At 35.2% G+C, this 19,818-nt stretch overlaps 1 long non-coding RNA gene across 1 annotated transcript; it reads left to right on the top strand.

Annotated features, from left to right (window-relative positions):
* Positions 1–6,196: 6,196 nt before the first annotated feature.
* On the top strand, positions 6,197–17,726 carry LOC129481820 (uncharacterized). Its single transcript, XR_008657525.2, has 3 exons — positions 6,197–6,499; positions 16,201–16,301; positions 17,581–17,726. It is a non-coding gene; the product is annotated as an uncharacterized lncRNA (long non-coding RNA).
* Positions 17,727–19,818: the final 2,092 nt, after the last annotated feature.

Genomic DNA, 19,818 nt, shown 5'->3' with positions numbered 1-19,818 from the left:
AAGTCGACATCAACAAAAATAGTCATTTTATTGCAATTGACCAAATGTTCTTTTATTATCAGTTTTATGAAGTTCTGAGTTCTGAGTACTATTAACAGGTCAGTCACTTTCTACAAAGCAAAAACAAACAAAACCTTCTGCAAGCTCCAACCTGATGGCTTTAAACTAAGTAATGTGGAACAAAAGGCATGAACTATATGAAAAAATCGGCTTCTTTACAACAAGTGATAACTAGCAAAAGCAGAGGAGGACTCTTTTTTTTTTTCCTGCACATTCTCTCCCTGTAGGAAAATTATAAGAGAAGCCAAAATCGTATCAAAAGCCTTGCTCAGTGTAATGATTTGTTTTGGTAGGAACAATAGTGGTCTTTGGCCTTCCTCCCCATTAGATGCTGTGACTACTGTGACGATATTCTCATGGAAAGCTAATTTTAGAACCTACTGAGAATACAACTGCACCCAGGTGGATTATAGTTACCAGAGTGTATCTGTAAATGTACATAGAATTTAATTAAATCCATAAAAAGACTACTGATATAAAACTGGGGAAAAGTTGGAATGTTTTACTAGCGGGCAATGAATAGTCTCTTGGTAAAGAAAAAAAACTTACCTTGCTAATAACCATGAGAAAGCTCCTAGGTGTTGAAATGATGTCTCAATAATTGAGTACTAAAGCCATTTCTTTGCATAAAGCTGAAGTAGAGGTACAAAGGAGAAGAAAGGCAGGCATCTTCTAAAATTTGCAGGTCTTGGACAATAGTACAAGTAGTGTACCACATACTATATATACACATATTTAAAATATTTGTTACTAGTCATTCCCTAGGTTGATTAATCTTAACCTTGGCTACACATTTGAATCATGTAAAGAGATATATTTCCAAATATTCTCCTTTAACTGACAAAGAACTTGTGAATTTGGAACTACAGAAAACAAACCCTTGAATTCTATAATGAATGATATTTCTCTAACCATAATATTCTTTTTTTTTTTTTTTTTTTTTTTTTGAGACAGAGTCTCGCTCTGTCACCCAGGCTGGAGTGCAGTGGCGCCATCTCAGCTCACTGCAAGCTCCGCCTCCCGGGTTCACGCCATTCTCCTACCTCAGCCTCCTGAGTAGCTGAGACTACAGGCACCCACCACCATGCCCGGCTAATTTTTTTTCTATTTTTAGTAGAGGCGGGGTTTCACCATGTTAGCCGGGATGGTCTCGATCTCCTAACCTCGTGATCTGCCCGCCTCCGCCTCCCGAAGTGCTGGGATTACAGGCGTGAGCCACCACGCCCAGTCAACCATAATATTCTTTTTAAAAAAAGTCAATTTTTCTCTTTTTGGTTCAGATTTGTTGAATAATAATTTACATATCATAAAATTCGCCTTTTCTATGGATGTATGAGGTTGATAAATGTATACAGTTCTGGAACCAATACCACAAATAACATACGGAATATTCACTTCATCTCAAAAAGTTTGTTCATGTGGATTTGTATGGTTCCCCTCACAATCACTGATCTTGTTTCTGTCCCATTATTTTTTCAGAATGTCATATCAGTGCAGTGATACTGTAGACAGTCTTTTCTTATACAGTTTCTTTCATGAGAACACTCTCTTGGGATTTATCCACATAATTAAATCTATCAGAAGTGTGTTTCTTTTTATCACTGATAAATATTTAATCTTATGGAAATACAAGTTTTTTTAGGTATTCATCACTTGATATGTACTTAATTTATTTTCATGTTTTTGGCAATGTATCTATCAGGATCCCATCAGAAGACAGAAACCTTGCAGTAATTTCAACAGGGAAACATTAATATAAAAACTGTTAACATGGGGATTAAAGTAGTGGGGGATTGACTAAGTAGGGGCAAATAGAACTCTAAAGAATAAGTAATAGCAGCTATTGGGAGCAATCCACCACTGAAATAAAACACTTAAAGAAGAGGCCACTGAAGACTGAAAGTCAGATCTTATTGGAGACAGTGTAAAGAAGTTTGGTAAAGCTATGGTAGTTCTTACTAAAAATCAATCTTCTGAAATGCTGAGGGATGCTGGAATTTACTGTAAGTTTCTCTGACTGTCTTATTCAAAGTTGTTTTCACTCTTCTAAGTCCTTTATTTTCCATATAAAGTTTAGAACTGACTTAATAAAAATGAAGAATGTTGCGTTTTTATTGGAACATTGTGTTATATATAGATGAATTTAGAGGGCATTACTATTTTACACTTATTGAATCTTCTGATCCATGAATACTGCTTACTGTCTTTTAATGTTTGGAAGGAATCTGTATTTTAATCACAGAAAACAGCATCACGGAGAACACAATGTAGATTTAATTAACCGTGACAATATAAAATTAGTAAAATTGGTGAAAATATTTCTCAGAAAGACATATATAATGAAAGCTGAAGAGAAATATAAAAATGCTGTCATTATTTTAGTGGGAAATCAGAATATAGTGTTTTTAAATGACAGATTTTAAGTGGAAGTGGAAGCCTGCTCTATGAAACTGTGCAAGTGACAAAGTCAGGCACTCATTACAGGGTCACAAGAGAGTTTCTGGAAAACAGAACTGGTGATGAGAAAATTGCAGTACGATGAATATTAGATTTCACTATAAAACATTCTGTACTCTTTGTTTTGAAAACATTCATACATGTATTTATTTGACAAATCTAACAACAACAAATCCCCAAAATTAATGGCCACAGAATTATCATCTAAAATGTTGTATACAGTATTAAAAAAGTATCCATTTTAAGTGGAAAAGAATGAATACTATTTCTTTAATTGAAAGATAAATGTCATAAAATCTAGCATACTGCATCATTAACATCACTGATTCTTGAAAATATTAGATAGTGAAGATATCAGATCCCTCTTAAACATACAGAAAATGATACAGGACTGAAATTGGGTTGATAGTTTAAAGTAAATATGTCAGAAACTGGAGTCCCCAATCCCTTTCCAACATCGTGCAGCCATGTAACTATTTTTACTTCACAATGGAAAAAGAAAAAACAAACTAACTAACAAACAAACAAAAAACAATGTATACTGTATACTTTCTAAAGAGGCTGGACCACTGAAGCTCTCCTCCCAGGAACATGAAGCAGGTTGGAGGTTGTAACTGAGGGGCTGTGATGGCACAGGGAAACACAAGCATTGCAATGAAAATCTACCATTCCCTCCCTCACCTGCCACGAGCCAATTAGAGAACTCTTCTTTGGGGATAACCAGTGGCCTCTAAGAACAAGACAACTGATATTAATGTTTTGGAAGTATCATGAGGCAATGTCTGCGCCCTACCTGATTACACTAGTAAAGATCACTAGTTGACAAGTCCCACTCATGCACACTGTGTCGAAAGAGTATTTTTAAAATGATGTTTTAAATTACAAATGAACATTTGAAGATCAACTATTTTTAAGAACCTTTAAATAAAAATATCAAAACAAACAAGTATGGTAAAAGAATCATGTAAAACATAGGCATCATAAAATATTAAAATTCCTCAAATTATATAAATAATGACCTATGGAAAAAAAATAATGTGTCCAGAATGATCAGTAGGCTGTAAGTTTTAAGTTAAAAATCAGAGATTAGTAACAGTGTTTCAAATCCTACAAAAATGACAGAAATAAATAATATAGAACACAGAATACACAAAATAAAAAGATTTCAAAATGGGATTAACCCTGGAGTTTCAATAACTGAATAACAGATTTCAGAAAAATTATGAAAAGAAATTATAGACATGTTAATATAAAAAGTGTAATTTAAGTGCATCGGTTTCTAGTTCAAGGGGTCATAAAATCTCTACCGGATTTTAATAAACTGTGCCTTCAGATGGAAAGCAGGTCACATTAAAAAAAAAAACACCTGGGAATTAGAATGGCATGGTAATTCTCACAGGAAGCACTAACTACAGAATCTGAGTAAAAATATTTTTCACCCATCCTATACTCATACATCTTAGAAAATACAGCATCATAAATGGAATATTGGTAGATATACGAGCATTAAAGGCATGCCTAGTGAGGGTTCATAAATGAGGAAAACGCTATTAGAAAGTGGAAGAAAAGGAATCCTTATTACATAGTAGCAGAAAGCTTGGTGGAATTGTGTCCTACAGTTAAGTGGAAAGCAGAACCTATAAGAAATGAACTTTAATATCTAGCTGAGGGGATTTCCAAGCAATATGCTGAGGGTAGAGCCTTGTTTCTTCCCATTGCTTACAGTGAAATGTGAGAAGAGAGAGATTGAGGGAAGCAATGTTAGGAAAAAGGGAAACAGGACCTGACGACTTGGGAAATTCTCAGCCAATCCAGATTGCAAAGGCACTAAAATTAGGAGATTCATAATCAAGAAAGCCTGTTCTGGACAGAAAGCCAAGGTGTGGCTGGACAACCTTTTGCTAGTACTTTGGAAGGATCAAAGGATCAGAGTATTCAATTACACACATGGCCTTTTGAAGGGATTAGAGCAGTGAATCATGGTTCCCCTCAGCCCTCCAAGCAGAAGCCAGGAATAGAGATGGTATTATAAAAGAAAGATTTGTGGATGAGCCTCTTGTCTAGTGGAGAGAATCCCTGAAACATACAAGGAACATTTGCAAGATCCTTAAGAATGTTGTGCCAACAGACATACTCAATGTCAGCTTGAACTAAAAGGGAGACAGCACAAAAGGAGGGAAGGCTATGGAATTCTCCAAATTCTACATGTAGAAAACAAAATGATAAAACTACTCAGCTGCAAACATGTAGAGTCTCTACAATAGCAGCAGAGCCAGGAAACACAGAGAATGATTCTCAAGCTTTGAAACCTAATGTTGAATGCAAAAACAGATTTTGAAATTGCTCAGCTCTGGTGATTCCTTTTGTGAATTGGATATCTATTCACGTTATCTGATCCCTATCTCGCCATAGTATTTTAGGAGCCAATATTATGTTTTATAGTTTCACAGATCTCCCGACGGAGAATAATTTTGCCCCAGAGTGGATAACAGTGAAAGCCCCACCCATGACTAATTTAGATAAATTAGATTATAAGATTTGGGCCTTCCATGATAATGAGACCTATATCCTCATTCCTGGAACCTGTGAATATGTTATGTGTAAAGTAGGAGACTCTGGGGATATTAAGTTAAGGATCTTGAGATGGAGAGATTATTCTGGATTATTTGGGTAGACCCAATGTAATCATAAAGGTCCTACAAAAGGGAGGCAGGAGTGTGGGAATCAGAAAAGACCATGTGATTGAAGACTGGAACTGAGAGAGAGAGAGAGAGTGATTAGCAGATATTTGCTGTTGGCTTTGAAGATATAAGATAGGCCACTTCTACAAGTCAAGGATGCAGAAAGTATCTAAAAGCTAGAAAAGGCAAGGAAACAAATTTTTCTGTAAAACCTTTAAAAGGAGTGCAGTTCTATTGATCAATTTTAGACTTCTAACCTCCAGAACTACATGATAATGCATTCGTATTGTTTTAAGACACTAAGTTGTGGCTTCCCCTTCCTAACTCCACCCTTACTACCACAGCCATCTTGTCCCTCTCCCATTCTCCTACCTTGGGGTAGAAAGAATAGGGGAAAAATAAACAGAAACCAGAAATTTTAATGCAATATGGAAAATGTATTTTATGAAGTTTTCAGAAACTTGAAACAATTACAGCATTTCAATAGAGGGGTTTATCAGAGTTCTTAGATTGGGGCCCCATTGGTGTCTTTCCTTCATAGGATAGATGTAAACAGGGTGGACACTGGACCACATAGGCAGTGTATTAAACTGGTGAGTGTCATTCGGGGGCTCTATGTCCCATTCTGCAATGTAAGGAACCGCCATGTAAGTAGAAGGTTAAGTAATGCTGTCAGGTTTACCAGTCTGGCTAAAAGTCATAGTAGGAGATCCAGGCACAGGTATCCTTTTGAAAAATACTTGAAGAGGAGGCTTTCTCAAAGCAAAAGTCTCCAGGCCAATACAAAGAAATTTGTATTATTTTAAATCATCAACTTTGTGGTAATATTTTACAATAGCAGCAGGGTGCTAATATACCATCCATACTATTAATCTAGGGTGAAAGCAACATAAAAATGATCTCAGATATAGCTAGATCCAAAAATTCATTTTATGTGCTCTTTTTCTAGGAGAATCTTGAAGTATGTGCCTTCCAAACGGAGTATAGTTCCAAAGAAGACATGGTATCCCAGCAACCAAACATACAACACAGGAGACAGATGAATTTCTCATTCTTGTAGGCTACCATTTCTTTTGGCTTATTACAAAACAACAGGATGCTGCAGCTTTATCAAAGTCTACTTATTTGTCCACTAAAAGTTTATGGCTATACGTTTCCAACTAGAACATCTGAACGCCAGTATATGGAATTCTGACAAAGTTAAAACCAGGAAGAGATCCTATGAAGGCTGACATTGATTTGTATGTCCTTTTTATAGAACAAGAAAAATAATAAGAACAAGAACAGAAACAACATTTGCAGTGAGTCTGCTCTTTGTCTATCAATGAGTTAAATTCTTTAACACACACACACACACACAATGGGTTTGATATCATTTGGTTATTAATCACATGTATAGATAAGGAAACTAGATTTAGAAAAGTGACATAACAGGCCAATGTCATTATATTATTGAAAAAAGAGATTCAATGAGAATTGATGTATTTCTACTTATAATTTAGGGCTATTGTGCCAGCTTCATACTAGAAACCATCAATTCTTATCATACAGGAAAAAAAAAATCCAGTTTTACTTAAAGAATAAGGAAAAGATAGAATTAACCACAAAATCAAACAATATCCCCATATGCCTAGCTGAAATTTCATTAGTGTCACAATCATTTTAAAAATTTAAAATAAGACCACTCACCTGGAGGTAAAGAGCCATAGCATATATTTACTTGCCATGAAAAATGTTTTTCTTATACATAGTGCCTAAGAAGTATGGGATTTTATTTCCTTTTTCACAGCTGGAAAGGCTTAGTAACCAATTCACTTTTTGTAGTGTAATATCGTCTGGTTTTAGGCAGTGCCAGAAAAGAAATGAAAAAACAATTGAGCAAAATATATGGTTTTAAATGAATGTAAACCATGTGCATGGGTTTCATATCAAATTCTGAAATGTTTTTTCAGTTTGAATGTGAAACTACCTAATAAGGACAACATTCCAGCTAGAGATCAATTAACTTTTTTGTGATATTGCCTTTTATTTAAAAGAGTAAGCAAATATGGATTGGGTGTCTATTATGTACTTGTTTCTATGATACCTTTCATTTATTTTATAATACTAGGACTAGTAACAATGCTGTAGCATCATTTGAAGCAAGTATCCTGACTTCTGTGGTAGTTGTCTTGAAGGCTTTTTTCCTAACATTTTAAGAGAAAACTGAGTTAGGAAGATGTATTCCATCCAAAATATTTAAGCGAACTGACCTCTATAAGATGATGGATGCCAATAAGCTAATGGATAAATTCATTCTCTTTTCAAAAGGATAAAATCTTTTTAAAAACATTTATTACTATTTTGGTGCAATTAGAGAGGCAAAAGTCTAATTACAAGTAAAGCTAAGAACATCAGAGTGTTACATGAAATAGGTTGATTATAATAAAGGTGTTCTGGAAAGTTATAAAACAGCTGCTGCTTTTGCTTCCAAAGCTCTAAAATATTTAATAAATTAGAAAGAAAACACATTAGTTAAGTGTTAATTTCACTCAACTGTTTATCCTTAATTTCAGTTTCCAGGGGGAAATTATTACTTGGTTTATACAGCAGGATTTTTTTTAACTATACAGAACCTTCAGGAAATTATTTTATAGAAGTAACGTTTGGACTACTAGTGGAAAGTGGCAGGTTGAGGATAGGAATTTACCTCCTTCCCTCCCAATATCCTGTGGAAATGAAGAAAAATTCATTTTAAGGTGTGTAAATCCAAAACATAGTTCTGGAAAGCAAGAAAGTGTGCTATTAATTCATTGCACTAATTTTGAGAACTTTCCAGAGCATAACACTGATATTGAATTAAAGGAGCAACTGAGTAGAACCAGTGTAACCCAAAACAAATGCAAGATCATTGTATTGGAGAGAGTCATCCTTCTCAACTCTACTTTAGAGAAACTAAACTCTAAGTGAACATTCACGAAGCACAGGGAATGATCCTAGGGACATTTAAAGGCAGAACCTATAGAAAGTTCTATAAAGGCTTCTATAAAGTCTATAGAAAAATTTAGCCTAATGTAACTCCCGCTCCTGATCACCAGCTATACAGATGAGTGAGATATTCTTTTGTCAACTGCTTTACTGACCTCTTACCATATACCCAAGCTTTATATTAGAGTTCCACAGGGCTAGGTAATGTGCTGTTTATTATTCTCTATCATGTCTCCAACTTGATTTAAACTTTCTGTATTGCTTAAATATCATCTATCTCTTGATTACTTCAATTTTTCAAGTTTCCAACTCATAGCTAGATTTGAAGTCTGATTGCCTACTGACATGCCTACTTTGTTGTTTCAGGACTTCTGTAGTGACCACTGATTGGTCAGGGTTCATTCACCCATTTTGTAGTAACAATTCATCAATCGCCCTTTAGAGAATCAGTAGTTTTCCAATCTTCCCATGTTGTTCAAATTAGGTTGATTTCTTTTCTGCTCCAAGCATCAACCTATATTCCAGATTTAGTCAATCACATGAATCAGTTCTGATCAATGAGAGACAAATAAGTGGTTTTTGCAAAAGATATTAGAAAAAAAGAAAACATTACTGGGGTGGACAAGGTGAAAATAATATAAGCATGGATTTTAAAGGGCACATGCATGCACACACACATACGAGGACACATATACAGACATAGGGCCCAGTGTAGAGGGACAAAGACAAAATTGTTACAAAACAGTTTGAACCTCATCTTCTAATATCTTCCTCACATTATCACATTTTTGTCACCTTTGAGATGTTGCCATGTAGTTGGATTCTCTTTACCAGGAATGCTCTGTGACCTTGGTCTTTGCCTAGCTGTTTCCCTCTCAAACTTCAGGTCTCAGTTTAAATACTAACTCAAGAGAGATTTTGCTCAGCTATCACTCAAAATGGCACCATCAATATTCTCTATAAAGGCTAGAAGATGTGGATGCTATATCACTGTGTAGCGGTTTCATTCATTTATTTATTTTTATTATCTGTCTTTTCCCTTGAAATTCAAGCTCCGAGTCAGTAGGCACCAAGTCTGTGCTGTTCCCTGTTATAGTCCTAGAAGCTAGATTAGTGACTGGCACATAGCGCGCTCACTAAATTTTTTTTTTTTTTTTTTTTTTTTTTTGAGATGGAGTTTTGCTCTTGTTGCCCAGGCTGGAGTGCAATGGCGCCACCTCGGCTCATTGCAACCTCTACCTCCTGGGTTCAAGCGATTCTCCTGTGTCAGCCTCCCGAGAAGCTGGGATTACAAACATGTGCCACCATGCCTCGGGTAATTTTGTATTTTTAGTAGAGATGGGGTTTCTCCATGTTGGTCAGACTGGTCTCAAACTCCTGACCTCAGGCGATCCGTCCACCTCGGCCTCCCTAAATGCTGGGATGGGATTACAAGCATGAGCCATCATGCCCGGCCTCACTAAATATTTTTTAATGAATGAATGAATAAATGAATAAGAACAAAAATTGTATAACTACCAAAACTTGGGAAGTTGAAGAAAGAGTCCTGAAATTATAAGTACACTAAATTCCTCATCTTATATAAAAAGGACTTAATAAATACTGCATAAAATTGGTAAATTTAAAAAGGAAGGTATAATTATATCAATGTTAGGATAGCAAATAGCAGAATAATTTACACAGAAACTTAACAGGCTTCCTTTCAAATGTAGAACTTGATTAATCATAGTGTTAGTCTGAATAGTCTGGTATTTTTTTAACATGCGTGACTAAGGGTGAAGGTAAAGGAAGGAGGCTTTTAAAATTAATTACGTATGCCTCTGCTTTATTTACTGACTTTTTCACATGTATTTACTTTTTTCACAAGTTTTACCACTCTAAATTACAACAATCTTCATATCAATTTAGTTTAATTCATAGAATAAATTCAACTCAGCACTAAAATCTGAAGTATTCCCTACATTATAAATTGATAAGCTTGTTTGTTTTACAACATAAATGAAAATTACTTAAAATATCTTACGAAAATTCTAAAAAAAATTCATAGAAGTTGGATAATAAATCAGTGTAAAATACAGCCATGTATTTTATGTCACTGTTTTCAAGACACTAGCATATCTGAGGATGATCAATACTTTGGTCCTGCTCTAAGGGAGAAGAAAAACAGAAAAAAGCTGACATTCATTTAGAAGGTACCTATATGTGGCCTTCTGCTATGTCCTTGTCCTTCATAAATTCACACAACAACACTGACAGAAGATTTTGTAGTGAAAGGGACATTCAGATATTGGGAAACTACTCTAGGTTTCTACAGTTAAACACATAACAAAACTATGTTTCAATTTTTTTTTCTGGCCTATTCTATTTCCTTATAACATATTGTTTTTATTACAAAAACATGAACATTTTGAAAATTTGTATTTAAAAGCGTAAGATGCTTACTTTAAGGTTTATTTTCATTTTATGCTATTTCTATTTGTCATTTAAATATGTGGTGTTTCTTTATATTTATGTTGCCCTAATATAAAGTATATTTTGGAGAAAATACCTTATATATTTATGGAGGTAGGCAGGTATGTATGTGTTTATCCAATTTATTTGGAGTGAAGTTGAGCACATTCCTTAGTATTTTTTTCAGTGAAAAATGTAGGACTATCTTCAATTTAGTGAAGAAAAACATTAATGGTTTTTGAAACACAATGTTTCAACAAACATTTAAATGAAATTTACTTTGGGCAATGAGATTTCTTGATTGTGTGATATAGACAGATATTTGTGAAGATGGACTTGGCTTTGGTAAAGGGAAATTAATTTAAAATATTTAAAATAGAGTTATTACAACTGATTATTACAAAATAATTTGACTTTTTACTTATGCCAACACTCAGATTCTGAAGAAAGCTCAGCAACATTGCGCAACATCAATTCTTTCCTACTCTGTGCATAAATAACATTTTTTCCATGTGCAGGAAATTTGCAAATTTCCAAATGGAGGATTTGAATATACTCATACTCCACTAACTAAAAACAGTTATATGTTTTTCATGAGCCCTATAGCAATTCTTATACTGGAAGATGCATATTGACCACTGATGGTTTGGCTCTGTGTCCCTACCCAAATCTCATCTTGAATTGTAATCACCATGTGTTGAGGGAGGGACATGTAATCCCCATGTGTTGGAGGGAGGGTGTTGATTAAATCACCAGGGTAGTTTCCTCCATGCTGCTCTCATGACAGTGAGTGAGTTCTCAGGAGATCTGATGTTTTATTGGTTTCTTGCATTTCCCCTGCTTACAATTCTATCTCTTGCTGCCATATGAAGGAGGTCCTTGCTTCCCTTTGCCTTCTGACATAATTGTGAGTTTCCTGCAGCCTCCCCAGCTATGTGGAGCTGTGAGTCAATTAAACTTCCCTCCTTCATAAATTACCTAGTCTCTGGTGTGAGAATGAACTAATACAACCACATAATCAAAAAGTCAAATCTGAAGGTCATGTTGAAAGAGATGCCACGGATTGTTTACCAAAAGCAAAAGAAAGGTAAAAATTAATCTGCCTGCCTTCATGTATTTGTCCCCTAAGAGTGATATGGCTTTGAGATTTCCTCAATGAAAACATCCATGTCATACTAATAAGGAAAAGTTATGTCTGAGTAAATTTAAATTATTATGTTTATTTTTCAGATGACATTACATCACTAGTTAATATCATTCAAAGTTTATTGATTTAATTTCACATGGGATTGTCTTCAATAATTTGGATAAACTCTTCCAAATTTGACAATCTTCAAGTCTAAAGTTAGAGGTAAAGCAAATATGTGCGTAACTATGTAAAAATTATTTGAAAGCTAGTGTGTGTGTGTGTGTGTGTGTGTGTGTATACTTGAATCATGAGGTTCTTTGACATTTATCTTTTACAAAAAAATTTGTACTATTTAGTTTTTAGTTCAGATTCTGGGATTTAAGACTTCAAAATACTTACACTGAGCATGCCTCGTAATTATCCTTTATGTTAGAGATATGGGTTGGAAGTCAGAAAAAAAACAGGGAGAGTAAAGGACAACATGTTTATTCAGCTCGTGTTCTCTCTTTATAAATAAGCAATTGAGTACTAAGTACCTTACAAAATACTTCTATTGTTTGCATCCTGTTTTAGTCTGTTTTCACCCTGCTATTAAAAACATACCTAAGACTGGGTAAAAGGAAAGAGGTTTAATTGACTCATAGTTCCACATGGCTGGGGAGACCTCACAATCATGGTGGAAGGCGAATGAGGAGCAAAGTCATGTCTTACACAGCCGCAGGCAAGAGAGCTCGCACAGGTGAACTCCCATGTACAAAACCATCAGATCTTGTGAGACTTATTCACTATGAGGAGAACAGTATGGGGGAGACCCTCCATGATTCAATTATCTCCACCTGGCCCCACCCTTGACATGTGGAGATTATTACCATTCAATGTGAGATTTGGATGGGGACACAGAGCCAAACCATATTAGGTGCTCAAAGTAAATAAGCCCTGAGAAACTCAAATAAACCATTGATTAACATTAAGTACTTGTTATTGAAACAAAACACACAGCTATCCTTTTATAATTAAGTAAATATTTAATGTCCATGTTTATGTAGAAATATACACTATGTTGTAAATTTATGGGCAGGAATTCTTTTAAATTTTTCAATTAATTTTATACCTGAAATTTCAAATCATAGTTTTAAAGCTGAAATAGGTAAATAGGTGCTGAAATTCATTATGTTGATTTATGCTGAGTACATGTCCCAGTTATCAACTATCCCAACTATCGCATGACAAATAAAAGCAAACTTAGTGGTGTAAAGAATGACTATTTTCTTGTGTACCCAGATTATGTAGGTCAAGAATTCAGAGTGCCAGCAGGAATGGTTTGTTTCTGATTCATGGTATCTGGAGACTTAACAGGGAAGATTTCAATGGCTAGGAGTAACTGCAACCTAGAATCATCTGGATACCTTTTCATATACATGTCTGACAAAACCGGATTGGGAGGATTCAAAGACAGGCTCACCTGGGGCTGTCAACTGAGGATCTACCCTGGCTCCTGTCACAAATTCCACGTGATGTGAACCTCCTTGAAGCATGTCACATTACAATAGTTGGTCTTTCTATATTGAAGCTTAAGGCTCTACTGTGATCAGAATGTTTGTGCCCCCTCATAATTCCTATGCTGAAATTCTCACCTTCAAGGTGATGGTTAGGATGTGGGCCTTTGGGAGGTTGATTAGGTCATGAAAGAGGAGCCCTCATAAATGGGATTTGTGCCTCTTTTCCCCTTTCCCCATGTAAGGATATAGCAACAGGGCGCCATCTATGAATAAAGAAACAGGCCCTCAACAGACAAAATCTGTTGGCATCTTGATTTTGGACTTTCCAGCCTCTATAATCATGAGGAATACATTTCTGTTGTTTATAAGCTGCCCAGTTTATGTTATTTTGTTGTAGAAGCCTGAATGGACTAAGACAGGCTTCTGAATGAAGTGTTTCAATGAATACAGTAGAAGTTTCGTGGCATTTTATGACATAGCTTACGAAGTCAAATAGTATCTTCTGCTATATTTTATTGGTTATGACAGTCAATTCAAGGGAGAAGGATACATCCCTACCTCTTACTGGAAGAAATAGTAAAGAATTTGTGGTCATGTTTTAAAATCACCAGAGTAGGCCTTCTATTCCCAAATGATTTTCATTTCCTCCACATGCAAATTGACTTCTTTCCAAGACCCTCCCACCTAAAGTCTCATTTCATTCCAGTATCATCAGGTTCAGACTCAAGGTTCAAAATCTCAATCTCAATCAAGTCCAGGTGTTGATAACACTTCCCAGGTATAATTGCTCTTGATGCACAAAAGAAACAAGGTATCTTCCTCTCCTCGCACCCAGCATACAATGGTGAGAGAATCAAGGACAATGTAAAAGAAAAGCCCTATCAGAATAATTGCATTTAATGTAAAGTTATTCAGTTGTTTCTGCTACATGCAAATTCCAATGATTATATTTTAATGTGACCAATTTTGAAATGTAATTTTAAGTATTTCATACTTACAAATATCTACTCATCATCAGCGTTGGCACATTATCAATAAGATGTCATTATTTCAAAGTGGCAAAGGAAGATATTTTAAAACTGCATTCAATTTCCCAGAAACAAGAAGATGAAGACAAAAGCTAGACGATCAAACAGTTTTAAAAATATTGCCAATAGCTTAACAATATAAGACATGTGTGGAAGGGAAAACCTGCTGGAGCTTGAATTGTGTCTTCTGGGAAATAAAAGTGGCAATGACTAATTGCCACAGGATATTGGCAATTGCAGATGCCAGGTTGTTTCAAAAAATAGGAAAAAAATAAATACCAATCTCAGATACTTTACTTCACAAACTAAGAGCCAATTCCTTTGATCTTAAATATTATAATAATCACAATGTATCCCAAGGTAAAGAAAATAATACTATGCAGTGATCTTGGAAGGATAAAAATATTAGTAGGTATATGCTACAACACAAAGCCTTTGGTAGCAAATATTCTAATCTGGAGATCAATGACACAATGGCAAAATATGGCAATTCTGAGCAGGAAATAAAGAAATGCTTTTTATTGTTCTTTAGTTCCAGAAATAATAACAATAGAAATAGTGTGATTATGTGGATTAAGTCAATCAAGATTTTTTTCTAGTCAGATTGTACAAGTACTTGAACTATATAGAAATTAAAATACAAAGAAGATAAAACTTCACGGCCTGGAGCCTGTGAGAATTCTCTATTGTCTCAAGTCATGTGTTTGAATTAAACAAATTCCGTCTGTTCCAGTTCTACTATTTTGAAGTCAATAAATTTTTATTCTAAAATTTAAAGTTACAATATCAGACTCCATTTGATAATACCAGTATGTTTAAACTCTGGCCCATTTCCAACATTTTACATTACTCTATTGCTGTATGTACTTACAACATCTGACTTGAGTACAACTACCTGATTTGGCTTGGCGTATATTTCACTGGCATACTCACCTGCTCCCTTGATGATTCTAATAACACAGTCTCCAAAGAATGGACAGGAATTCCTGGAGAAAATGGCGTGCTCCTAAAAATTAAGTAGAATTTTCTTCCAGGGATTGCCCTGGCAAAAAGAGGTAAAAGAGGGGATTCCCTGACAGTGTACAGGAATTTCCACTGCATTTCCTCAGAAGTGCAGGGAAATCAGAAGCTTCTAACAGTCATTCAAGAGTAGAGATAATTAAGGGGAATATAATAATTTACCAATTTTAAAAAGAGACATATTATATAGTTCATAGGACCTAGCAGTAATCAAGTCAAAAAATAAGTATGTAAATAACTTGAATATATCTACTTATATGTTATCTATCCATCTACCTATGTAAACTTTATAATACCAGAGAACAGAAACTGATTTGTTTTTTGTTAGTTTGTTTCCCCCCCAAAAACGTTAATGGCATTGAAATATACTATGGTACAGGCAATTAAGATGTTTCTGAAAAGGAATTGCTTAAATGAAATTACAGTAAATTATTTATTAAAGAGAAATTTAAAACAAGTTATATTCTGTAAGTAAATAATTCAGGTCTCATATGATGGTTTTAAATCAATATTTGGTTTTGTGTCTTAGGTTTTCTGGTAGTAAAACAATTTGATTAGATAGATGATAGACAGGTAGTTGTCATTAAACGGCACAGTATTTCAAATAAAATTCCCCACAGTGAATATTAGCAGATTTCACCATATTATAAAATTTTCAAACATAATTATATGAACATTAAACTAAAGATTATAAAGTGAAAAGTATGGTAGTTCATGAAATTCTTTCCAAAACATGCCTGACCAGACAATAAGCACACACACTAAATATTCACTGTTGTAACTTAAGATAATAGCTTGTACACAAAAACATTGAAGAGTTTTGAGACAATTTTGAAAATACCTAAATAAGCAATATTTACATATTATGGCTCAGGGAATAGATATTAACAAAAATTATCCTCTCTCAGGCCACTGTCTAGACCACAGGAAACCTGGTCAACAACATATGGGATGTCACCAGATTCAGACTCAGAAGTTTCCATAGTGCTGTGGCCAACAGCTAGACACAGTGAGTCATGGCTGCCCCAGTAACCAAACTCTCATCACACACAGGCTGTTTAGATAGTGATGGAACTAACATGAAATAAAATCAGGCCAAATAACATCTTAAGGTTCTAAAGAAAGATTTTAGATTCAGCATAGCTTCTAAATTCAGCAGCATCCAGAAAGTTTTGCCAGAGCAAGAAAAGTATAATACATTAGAAACAAGTTACTTTCCACAACTCAGGTTGCTTAGAAAAAGAAATTATTAGAAGAAAAGGATTTAATGTAGACAGTTACAGGTAGTCACATCCATGTCAATATTTATATCTCTGTCTATATAGTAAGCTTGATATCTGTGTACGTCAGCGAATAATAGTACCTACCTCAAATGAAATTAAATAAAAAATAAATGAGATACCACAACTGAAGTTGATTAGCGTGTTAGCTGTGTAAACAGGCACATGTAAGCACAAGTGTGCACACACTACTTTTATTGGGTCCTTATATTTCTTGGAAAAAAATTACGTTTATATTTACCAGAGGTGCAGAGTTATAAAACATAGCCATATGCTATTCCACATACAACAATAAGCATATCTTGGAAGGCAAGCTAGATCAAAAATTGACGTATAAGATGGAGTTTAGAAATCAACTGTAATTATATCTCTGGAAAATTCATGCACTTTAGGGAAATCTAGCTCCTGCCAGCTTTATTTGTATGCTTTGATTTATCTTAAAGTAACGTCATACCTCATGCCAGTGACTGATTCAACACATAACATTCTCCAAGTCACAGGAGTTCATTCAGGAAGGAAAGATATGTGACCTGCCTAGCAAGGGACGTGTGAGGAATGAGTGTTTAGGGATATGGCTAAATGTGTTTTATTGTTATTGTAGTTTCAGGGGCTTTTCTCTCTTTTTCTGTTTTTTTTTTTTTTTTTTTTGAGATGGATTCCCACTCTGGCGGCAGGCTGGAGTGCAATGGTGTGATTCGGTTCACTGCAACCTCCGCCTCCCGGATTCAAGTGATTCTCTTGTCTCAGCCTCCCAAGTAGCTGGGACTACAGGCGTGTGCCACCACGTCTGGCTAATTTTTGTAATTTTAGTAGAGACGGGGTTTCACCGTGTTGACCAGGATGGTCTTGATCTCTTGACCTCATGATCCGCCCACCTCGGCTTCCCAAAGTGTTGGGATTACAGGCATGAGCCACTGCGCCCAGCCTGCTATTTCTTTTTTAAGAGAGCGACAAGGGAGTAAGTTTTCTCTTCTGCACACTGCAATTGCACAATATTATTATACATAGGCCTGCAACTGTTACCAGCCTGAGAATGAAGCTGCTTTATTGAAAAATGCAGTGAAGAGAATTTTAGAGAAGGAGCCAGTGGGTTAGCCCTGCCCGGACTCTTACCTGTGTGAACTGCGGATATCTATATTGTTTAAGCCGTTTTTTTATTGGTAAGTTTTTATTTAAACCAAAAATTATTCTGTTAGAGTATCCCAGCCTCTTTCACCCTAAATGTATCTAATTAAATACTACAAGCCCATGACACCATTTGACTTTATTCTCTTCAATTATATCCTTTTGTATCTCAAATCTGTCTTACTCTTATTCATGCTTTTTTTTAATTTCCCAAATACTTCACCTGTATGCTATAATTGATCCAATTCTGTAAATAAAATGCAAATTTACTTTGAAGCCGTATTGATACTGAATGTTATAGTTACATGATAAAGGAATAGGTACATAAGTACTACTTTAACAGATTTAAAGGTTTATTTACATATGTGTAAATATTTTACATTTGCATATACTATAACAGAAAGGTAAATAGGGTGGTTCTGAATATAGTTTGTTATTAAACCTACTTCATAAGGTTGGAATTATGAGCCATTTTTAAACCAATTATGGCTTAGTAGTAGGGTTCCTATTGACAACTGATCAAGAAGAAAATATCAAAATGTAATACATTCATCAGCTATTGAGGAAATCTCTTCAGTGTTAGATAATAGTTTCCCACACACAGGTTTGTGAACGTGAAAGAAAAATAAAAATCAACACACAAACCAACTTAGGAGAGTTTATGTGGTCAGGGTAAAAAACTTCAGGGGATAGAGGTAAAGAGAATAAATCTGTATCGTTTTCTGCTGCTAATCACACTTACTGGGGAGAAAAATTCCTGCATTATACTGTGAACAATATAGTTGAATTCTGTTATCTCAAAGACTCATCTTGTTCTTTCTGTCGCTAAAGGATAGAAATCACGAGTGGTTAGACTAATGGTTAACAAAATGCCTTTATGACTTCGTTGGGTTTTTTGTTGTGATATACAAAAGGAAAGTAGGAACTTTATTTTAAAGAAGAATCAAAGAATAGAATTTAAGGGTTAGAAGCTGACAGATAAGAGAGGGAATGGAGGCCTACCTGAATGTGGATATACCGCAGCTCACGGAAGGAGGGTTGGGAGAATAGGGGCTGAATAGAGACTGTAGAAAATATTGAGTGGTAAGGAATGGAAAATAAATACTTAGGACTGATACACCGTCTATTCAGTTTTAAGTAGCAGCCTGTTTTATTTTATTTTCTTGCTCTTTGTATTAGTTCGTTTTCACACTGCTCTGAAGAACTACCTGAAGCTCGGTAATTTATGAAGAAAAGAGATTTAATTGACTCACAGTTCTGCAGTCTTAACGGGAAGCATGACTGGGAGGCCTTAGGAAACTTACAATCATGAAGGAAGGCAAAGGGAAAGCAAGGACCTTCTTCACGTGGTGGCAGGAGAGAGAAAGTGAGGGAGGATGTGCCACGCACTTTTAAACCACCAGATCTTGTAAGAACTCACTCACTATCATGAGAACAGCAAGAAGGAATAATCACCATAATCACCACCTCCCACCAGACCCCTCCTCCAATTCCACATGGAGGAAGAATTTGAGCAGGGACATAAATCCAACCATATCAACCTTGCTTTTACATAACCTAGCTTTGTCACCCAGATTTTCAGTAAAACTTTCCCTCATTCATCACCAATGTGTTCAAGGCGCTTCAGGGAGAAAAATATTTCAATATATTATTTAGAAAGGGAAGAATAAGTTCAAAATACATGAACCTGATATGGATACTGGTCAGGAGAAAACAAACCCACTGGACAAACTTGGAAAGACAGGGGAGGTTTTTTGCACTAGTGGGGACAATGTTTCATGAGTCGGATGAGTTGATGAGTTGGATGATGTTTCACGAGTTGGATGAGTAGGGAATAAACATAGGAGATCTAAGGAAATGGGAACACACTGCACATACAGTGTATGTGTAATTATGCACATAACAACAGCTGTAAAATGTAGTCTATCCAGTGGGAAATAAGATTCTTTAAATGTAAATATTCTCTAAAAGGCACATTACTTACCTGAAGTTTTTCTGATTTGAACATGTATGTTTTTAGTTGCAAGATTGGTTGAGTCACATAGTTCATGTATATGTGTATATAAGGGGTTTGAAATGAGGATATAATAAACATAAGAAATGTATATACTCTTCTCTATA

Source organism: Symphalangus syndactylus, chromosome 5 (genome assembly GCF_028878055.3).
Source record: "Symphalangus syndactylus isolate Jambi chromosome 5, NHGRI_mSymSyn1-v2.1_pri, whole genome shotgun sequence".
NCBI classification, from domain to species: domain Eukaryota; kingdom Metazoa; phylum Chordata; class Mammalia; order Primates; family Hylobatidae; genus Symphalangus; species Symphalangus syndactylus.
This window is presented reverse-complemented; position numbering and strand designations above follow the sequence as displayed.